This window comes from Pristiophorus japonicus, unplaced genomic scaffold (assembly GCF_044704955.1).
Source record: "Pristiophorus japonicus isolate sPriJap1 unplaced genomic scaffold, sPriJap1.hap1 HAP1_SCAFFOLD_70, whole genome shotgun sequence".
Taxonomy (NCBI): domain Eukaryota; kingdom Metazoa; phylum Chordata; class Chondrichthyes; family Pristiophoridae; genus Pristiophorus; species Pristiophorus japonicus.
In genome coordinates, this window is record NW_027254613.1 from 3059929 (window position 1) to 3071629 (window position 11701).

Below are 11701 nucleotides of genomic sequence, written 5' to 3' on the forward strand. Positions count from 1 at the left end.
ACAAAATTGCACTCCTCATTTCACACATAATTCCACACGTAATTCCACGCGTCCTTCCATACATCATTCCACACATCATTCCAAACGTCATTCTACTCATCATTCCACACGGCATTACACACATCATTCCACACCTCATTCATCATATCATTCCATGCATCATTCCACACATCATTCCAGACATCATTCCACACATCATTCCACACAGCAGTCCACACCTCATTCCACACATCATTCCACACCTCATTCCACAATCCATTCCACATATCATTCCACACATCATTCAACACATCATTCCACACATCATTCTACATTTCATTCCACACCTCATTCCACATAACATTCCACATAACATTCCACACAACATTCCACACATCATTCCAGATATCGTTGGACACATCATTCCACACATCATTCCACACATCGTTTCACACATCATTCCAGATATCATTCGACACATCATTCCACACATCATTCCACACATCATTCGACACTTCATTCCACACATCATTCCTCACATCATTCCACACATCATTCCACAACATTTCACACATCATTCCACACATCATTCCACACATCAGTCCATATCTCATTCCCACCTCATTCCACACATCATTCCACAATTAATTCTAGACATCATTCCACACATCATTTTACACTTCATTCCACATATCATCCACACATCATTCCACACATCATTCCACACAGGATACCACACCTCATTCCACACATCAGTCAACATATCATTCCACACTTCATTCCACGCATCATTCCACACATCATTCCACTCATCATTCCACACATCATTCCACACCTCATTCCACAACTCATTCCCACATCATTCCTAACAACATTCCACACGTCATTCCTCATATGATTCCACACATCATCCCACACATCATTCGACACAACATTCCACACCTCATTCCACACATCATTCCACACATCATTCCACACAACATTCAACACATGATTCCACACATCATTCTACACATCATTCCACATATCATTCCACACCTCATTTCACACTTCATTCCAGACATCAATCCAAACCTCATTCCACACATCATTCCGCAACATTTCACACATCATTCCACACATCATTCCACACATCATTCCACACATCATTCCACACATCATTCCACACATCATTCCACACTTCATTCCACATATCATTCCACACATCATTCCACACATCGTTCCACACTTCATTCCACACATCATTTATCACCTCATTCCACACATAATTCCACACATCAGTCAATACCTCATATCACACTACATTCCACACGTCATTTCACTCATCATTCCACACATAATTCCACACAGCATTCCACACATCATTTTACACATCATTCCACACCTCATTCCACACCTCATTCCACACATCATTTGACAAAGCATTCCACACATCATTCCACACAACGTTCCAAATATCATCCACTCCTCATTCCACATACCATCCACGCATCATTCCACATCTCATTCCACACATCATTCCACATATGATTTCAAACCTCATTCACACCTCATTCCACAATCATTCCACACATCATTCCACACTTCATTCCACACTTTATTCCACACAACATTGCACTCCTCATTTCACACATCATTCCACACGTAATGCCACGCGTCCTTCCATACATCATTCCACACATCATTCCAAAAGTCATTCTACTCAACATTCCACACGGCATTACACACATCATTCCACACCTCATTCCTCATATCATTCCATGCATCATTCCACATATCATTCCACACATCATTTCACACATCGTTCCACACTTCATTCCACACATCATTTATCACCTCATTCCACACATAATTCCACACATCAGTCAATACCTCATATCACACTACATTCCACACGTTATTTCACTCATCATTCCACACATAATTCCACACAGCATTCCACACATCATTTTACACATCATTCCATACCTCATTCCACACCTCATTCCACACATCATTTCACACAGCATTCCACACATCATTCCACACAACGTTCCAAATATCATCCACTCCTCATTCCACATACCATGCACGCATCATTCCACATCTCATTCCACACATCATTCCACACATGATTTCACACCTCATTCACCACCTCATTCCACAATCATTCCACACATCATTCCACACTTCATTCCACACTTTATTCCACACAACATTGCACTCCTCATTTCACACATCATTCCACACGTAATGCCACGCGTCCTTCCATACATCATTCCACACATCATTCCAAACGTCATTCTACTCATCATTCCACACGGCATTACACACATCATTCCACACCTCATTCCTCATATCATTCCATGCATCATTCCACACATCATTCCAGACATCATTCCACATATCATTCCACACAGCAGTCCACACCTCATTCCGCACATCTTTCCACACATCATTCTACATTTCATTCCACACCTCATTCCACATAACATTCCACACAACATTCCACACATCACTCCAGATATCGCTGGACACATCATTCCACACATCATTCCAGAAATCGTTTCACACATCATTCCAGATATCATTCGACACATCATTCGACACATCATTCCACACATCATTCGACACTTCATTCCACACATCATTCCTCACATCATTCCACACATCATTCCACAACATTTCACACATCATTCCACACATCATTCCACACATCAGTCCATATCTCATTCCCACCTCATTCCACACATCATTCCACAAATAATTCTAGACATCATTCCACACATCATTCCACTCTTCATTCCACATATCATCCACACATCATTCCACACATCATTCCACACTTCATTCCATACATCATTTATCACCTCATTCGACACATAATTCCACACATCAGTCAATAGCTCATTCCACACCACATTCCACACTACATTCCACACATCATTCCACACATCATTCCACACATCATTCCACACATCATTTCAAACATCATTCCACACATCATTCCACACATCAATTCACATATCATTCGACACATCATTCCACACATCATTCCAAACTTCATTCCACACATCATTTCTCACCTCATTCCACTCATCATTCCACACATCATTCAATACATCATTCCACATATCATGACACACACTATTCAACTCATCATTCCACACATAATTCCACACAGCATTCCACACATCATTCCACACTTCATTCCACACTTTATTCCACACAAAATTGCACTCCTCATTTCACACATCATTGCACACGTAATTCCACGCGTCCTTCCATACATCATTCCACACATCATTCCAAACGTCATTCTACTCATCATTCCACACGGCATTACACACATCATTCCACACCTCATTCCTCATATCATTCCATGCATCATTCCACACATCATTCCAGACATCATTCCACACATCATTCCACACAGCAGTCCACACCTCATTCCACACATCATTCCACACCTCATTCCACAATCCATTCCACATATCATTCCACACATCATTCAACACATCATTCCACACATCATTCTACATTTCATTCCACACCTCATTCCACATAACATTCCACAGAACATTCCCCACATCATTCCAGATATCGTTGGACACATCATTCCACACATCATTCCACACATCGTTTCACACATCATTCCAGACATCATTCGACACATCATTCCACACATCATTCCACACATCATTCGACACTTCATTCCACACATCATTCCTCTCATCATTCCACACATCATTCCACAACATTTCACACATCATTCCACACATTATTCCACACATCAGTCCACACATCAGTCCATATCTCATTCCCACCTCATTCCACACATCATTCCACAAATAATTCTAGACATCATTCCACACATCATTCCACACTTCATTCCACATATCATCCACACATCATTCCACACATCATTCCACACAGGATACCACACCTCATTCCACACATCAGTCAACATATCATTCCACACTTCATTCCACGCATCATTCCACACATCATTCCACTCATCATTCCACACATCATTCCACACCTCATTCCACAACTCGTTCCCACATCATTCCTAACAACATTCCACACGTCATTCCTCATATGATTCCACATATCATCCCACACATCATTCGACACAACATTCCACACCTCATTCCACACATCATTCCACACATCATTCCACACAACATTCAACACATGATTCCACACATCATTCTACACATCATTCCACATATCATTCCACACCTCATTTCACACTTAATTCCAGACATCAATCCAAACCTCATTCCACACATCATTCCACACCTCATTCCACACATCATTCCGCAACATTTCACACATCATTCCACACATCATTCCACACATCATTCCACACATCATTCCACACATCATTCCACACATCATTCCACACATCATTCCACACTTCATTCCACATATCATTCCACACATCATTCCACACATCGTTCCACACTTCATTCCACACATCATTTATCACCTCATACCACACATAATTCCACACATCAGTCAATACCTCATATCACACTACATTCCACACGTCATTTCACTCATCATTCCACACATAATTCCACACAGCATTCCACACATCATTTTACACATCATTCCACACCTCATTCCACACCTCATTCCACACCTCATTTGACACAGCATTCCACACATCATTCCACACAACGTTCCAAATATCATCCACTCCTCATTCCACATACCATCCACGCATCATTCCACATCTCATTCCACACATCATTCCACACATGATTTCAAACCTCATTCAACACCTCATTCCACAATCATTCCACACATCATTCTACACTTCATTCCACACTTTATTCCACACAACATTGCACTCCTCATTTCACACATCATTCCACACGTAATGCCACGCGTCCTTCCATACATCATTCCACATATCATTCCAAACGTCATTCTACTCATCATTCCACACGGCATTACACACATCATTCCACACCTCATTCCTCATATCATTCCATGCATCATTCCACACATCATTCCAGACATCATTCCACACATCATTCCACACAGCAGTCCACACCTCATTCCACACATCATTCCACACATCATTCTACATTTCATTCCACACCTCATTCCACATAACATTCCACACAACATTCCACACATCACTCCAGATATCGTTGGACACATCATTCCACACATCATTCCACACATCGTTTCACACATCATTCCAGATATCATTCGACACATCATTCCACACATCATTCCAGACATCATTCGACACTTCATTCCACACATCATTCCTCACATCATTCCACACATCATTCCACAACATTTCACACATCATGCCACACATCATTCCACACATCAGTCCATATCTCATTCCCACCTCATTCCACACATCATTCCACAACTAATTCTAGACATCATTCCACACATCATTCCACACTTCATTCCACATATCATCCACACATCATTCCACACATTATTCCACACTTCATTCCATACATCATTTATCACCTCATTCGACACATAATTCCACACATCTGTCAATAGCTCATTCCACACCACATTCCACACTACATTCCACACATCATTCCACACATCATTCCACACATCATTCCACACATCATTTCAAACATCATTCCACACATCATTCCAAACATCAATCCACATATCATTCGACACATCATTCCACACATCATTCTAAACTTCATTCCACACATCATTTCTCACCTCATTCCACTCATCATTCCACACATCATTCAATACATCATTCCACATATCATTACACAAATTATTCAACTCATCATTCCACGCATAATTCCACACAGCATTCCACACATCATTCCACACTTCATTCCACCCTTTATTCCACACAACATTGCACTCCTCATTTCACACATCATTCCACACGTAATTCCACGCGTCCTTCCATACATCATTCCACACATCATTCCAAACGTCATTCTACTCATCATTCCACACGGCATTACACACATCATTCCACACCTCATTCCTCATATCATTCCATGCATCATTCCACACATCATTCCACACATCATTCCACACATCATTCCACACAGCAGTGCACACCTCATTCCACACATCATTCCACACCTCATTCCACAATCCATTCCACATATGATTCCACACATCATTCAACACATCATTCCTCACATCATTCTACATTGCATTCCACACCTCATTCCACATAACATTCCACACAACATTCCACACATCACTCCAGATATCGTTGGACACATCATTCCACACATCATTCCACACATCGTTTCACACATCATTCCAGATATCATTCGACACATCATTCCACACATCATTCCACACATCATTCGACACTTCATTCCACACATCATTCCTCAGATCATTCCACACATCATTCCACAACATTTCCCACATCATTCCACACATCATTCCACACATCTGTCCATATCTCATTCCCACCTCATTCCACACATCATTCCACAAATAATTCTAGACATCATTCCACACATCATTCCACACTTCATTCCACATATCATCCACACATCATTCCACACATCATTCCACACTTCATTCCATACATCATTTATCACCTCATTCGACACATAATTCCACACATCAGTCAATAGCTCATTCCACACCACATTCCACACTACATTCCACACATCATTCCACACATCATTCCACACATCATTCCACACATCATTTCAAACATCATTCCACACATCATTCCACACATCAATCCACATATCATTCGACACATCATTCCACACATCATTCCAAACTTCATTCCACACATCATTTCTCACCTCATTCCACTCATCATTCCACACATCATTCAATACATCATTCCACATATCATAACACACACTATTCAACTCATCATTCCACACATAATTCCACACAGCATTCCACACATCATTCCACACTTCATTCCACACTTTATTCCACACAACATTGCACTCCTCATTTCACACATCATTCCACACGTAATTCCACGCGTCCTTCCATACATCATTCCACACATCATTCCAAACGTCATTCTACTCATCATTCTACACGGCATTACACACATCATTCCACACCTCATTCCTCATATCATTCCATGCATCATTCCACACATCATTCCAGACATCATTCCACACATCATTCCACACAGCAGTCCACACCTCATTCCACACATCATTCCACACCTCATTCCACAATCCATTCCACATATCATTCCACACATCATTCAACACATCATTCCACACATCATTCTACATTTCATTCCACACCTCATTCCACATAACATTCCACACAACATTCCACACATCATTCCAGATATCGTTGGACACATCATTCCACACATCATTCCACACATCGTTTCAGACATCATTCCAGATATCATTCGACACATCATTCCACACATCATTCCACACATCATTCGACACTTCATTCCACACATCATTCCTCACATCATTCCACACATCATTCCACAACATTTCACACATCATTCCACACATGATTCCACACATCAGTCCATATCTCATTCCCACCTCATTCCACACATCATTCCACAAATAATTCTAGACATCATTCCACACATCATTCCACACTTCATTCCACATATCATCCATACATCATTCCACACATCATTCCACACTTCATTCCATACATCATTTATCACCTCATTCGACACATAATTCCACACATCAGTCAATAGCTCATTCCACACCACATTCCACACTACATTCCACACATCTTTCCACACATCATTCCACACATCATTCCACACATCATTTCAAACATCATTCCACACATCATTCCACACATCAATCCACATATCATTCGACACATCATGCCACTCATCATTCCAAACTTCATTCCACACAGCATTTCTCACCTCATTCCACTCATAATTCCACACATCATTCAATACATCATTCCACATATCATTACACACACTATTCAACTCATCATTCCACACATAATTCCACACAGCGTTCCACACAACATTCCACACTTCATTCCACACTTTATTCCACACAACATTGCACTCCTCATTTCACACATCATTCCACACGTAATTCCACGCGTCCTTCCATACATCATTCCACACATCATTCCAAACGTAATTCTACTCATCATTCCACACAGCATTACACACATCATTCCACACCTCATTCCTCATATCATTCCATGCATCATTCCACGCATCATTCCAGACATCATTCCGCACATCATTCCACACAGCAGTCCACACCTCATTCCACACATCATTCCACACCTCATTCCACAATCCATTCCACATATCATTCCACACATCATTCAACACATCATTCCACACATCATTCTACATTTCATTCCACACCTCATTCCACATAACATTCCACACAACATTCCACACATCACTCCAGATATCGTTGGACACATCATTCCACACATCATTCCACACATCGTTTCATACATCATTCCAGATATCATTCGACACATCATTCCACACATCATTCCACACATCATTCGACACTTCATTCCACACATCATTCCACACATCATTCCACACATCATTCCACAACATTTCACACATCATTCCACACATCATTCCACACATCAGTCCATATCTCATTCCCACCTCATTCCATACATCATTACACAAATAATTCATGAAATCATTCCACACATCATTCCACACTTCATTCCACATATCATCCACACATCATTCCACACATCATTCCACTCATCATTCCACACAGGATACCACACCTCATTCCACACATCATTCAACATATCATTCCACACTTCATTCCACGCATCATTCCACACCTCATTCCACACCTCATTCCACTCATCATTCCACACATCATTCCACACCTCATTCCACAACTCATTCCCACATCATTCCTAACAACATTCCACACGTCATTCCTCATATGATTCCACACATCATCCCACACATCATTCGACACAACATTCCACACCTCATTCCACACATCATTCCACACATCATTCCACACAACATTCAACACATGATTCCACACATCATTCTACACATCATTCCACATATCATTCCACACCTCATTTCACACTTCATTCCACACATCAATCCAAACCTCATTCCACACATCATTCCACAACTCATTCCACACATCATTCCACACATTATTCTGCACATCATTTGACACATCATTCCACACCTCATTCCACACATCATTCCACAACATTTCACACATCATTCCACACATCATTCCACACATCATTCCACACATCATTCCACACATCATTCCACACATCATTCCACACTTCATTCCACATATCATTCCACACATCATTCCACACATCGTTCCAAACTTCATTCCACACATCATTTATCACTTCATTCCACACATAATTCCACACATCAGTCAATACCTCATATCACACTACATTCCACACGTCATTTCACTCATCATTCCACACATAATTCCACACAGCATTCCACACATCATTTTACACATCATTCCACACCTCATTCCACACCTCATTCCCACATCATTTCACACAGCATTCCACACATCATTCCACACAACGTTCCAAATATCATCCACTCCTCATTCCACATACCATCCACGCATCATTCCACATCTCATTCCACACATCATTCCACACATGATTTCACACCTCATTCACCACCTCATTCCACAATCATTCCACACATCATTCCACACTTCATTCCACACTTTATTCCACACAACATTGCACTCCTCATTTCACACATCATTCCACACGTAATTCCACGCGTCCTTCCATACATCATTCCACACATCATTCCAAACGTCATTCTACTCATCATTCCACACGGCATTACACACATCATTCCACACCTCATTCCTCATATCATTCCATGCATCATTCCACACATCATTCCAGACATCATTCCACACATCATTCCACACAGCAGTCCACACCTCATTCCACACATCATTCCACACCTCATTCCACAATCCATTCCACATATCATTCCACACATCATTCAACACATCATTCCACACATCATTCTACATTTCATTCCACACCTCATTCCACATATCATTCCACACAACATTCCACACATCACTCCAGATATCGTTGGACACATCATTCCACACATCATTCCACACGTCGTTTCACACATCATTCCAGATATCATTCGACACAACATTCGACACATCATTCCACACATCATTCGACACTTCATTCCACACATCATTCCTCACATCATTCCACACATCATTCCACAACATTTCACACATCATTCCACACATCATTCCCACATCAGTCCATATCTCATTCCCACCTCATTCCACACATCATTCCACAAATAATTCTAGACATCATTCCACACATCATTCCACACTTCATTCCACACTTCATTCCACATATCATCCACACATCATTCCACACATCATTCCACACTTCATTCCATACATCATTTATCACCTCATTCGACACATAATTCCACACATCAGTCAATAGCTCATTCCACACCACATTCAACACTACATTCCACACATCATTCCACACATCATTCCACACATCATTCCACACATCATTTCAAACATCATTCCACACATCATTCCACACATCAATCCACATAGCATTCGACACATCATTCCACACATCATTCCAAACTTCATTCCACACATCATTTCTCACCTCATTCCACTCATCATTCCACACATCATTCAATACATCATTCCACATATCATTACACACACTATTCAACTCATCATTCCACACATAATTCCACACAGCATTCCACACATCATTCCACACTTCATTCCACACTTTATTCCACACAACATTGCACTCCTCATTTCACACATCATTCCACACGTAATTCCACGCGTCCTTCCATACATCATTCCACACATCATTCCAAACGTCATTCTAATCATCATTCCACACAGCATTACACACATCATTCCACACCTCATTCCTCATATCATTCCATGCATCATTCCACACATCATTCCAGACATCATTCCGCACATCATTCCACACAGCAGTCCACACCTCAATCCACACATCATTCCACACCTCATTCCACAATCCATTCCACATATCATTCCACACATCATTCAACACATCATTCCACACATCATTCTACATTTCATTCCACACCTCATTCCACGTAACATTCCACACAACATTCCACACATCACTCCAGATATCGTTGGACACATCATTCCACACATCATTCCACACATCGTTTCACACATCATTCCAGATATCATTCGACACATCATTCCAAACATCATTCCACACATCATTCGACACTTCATTCCACACATCATTCCACACATCATTCCACACATCATTCCACAACATTTCACACATCATTCCACACATGATTCCACACATCAGTCCATATCTCATTCCCACCTCATTCCATACATCATTACACAAATAATTCTAGACATCATTCCACACATCATTCCACACTTCATTCCACATATCATCCACACATCATTCCACACATCATTCAACACTTCATTCCATACATCATTTATCACCTCTTTCGACACATAATTCCACACATCAGTCAATAGCTCATTCCACACCACATTCCACACTACATTCCACACATCATTCCACACATCATTCCACACATCATTCCACACATCATTTCAAACATCATTCCACACATCATTCCACACATCAATCCACATATCATTCGAAACATCATTCCACACATCATTCCAAACTTCATTCCACACATCATTTCTCACCTCATTCCACTCATCATTCCACA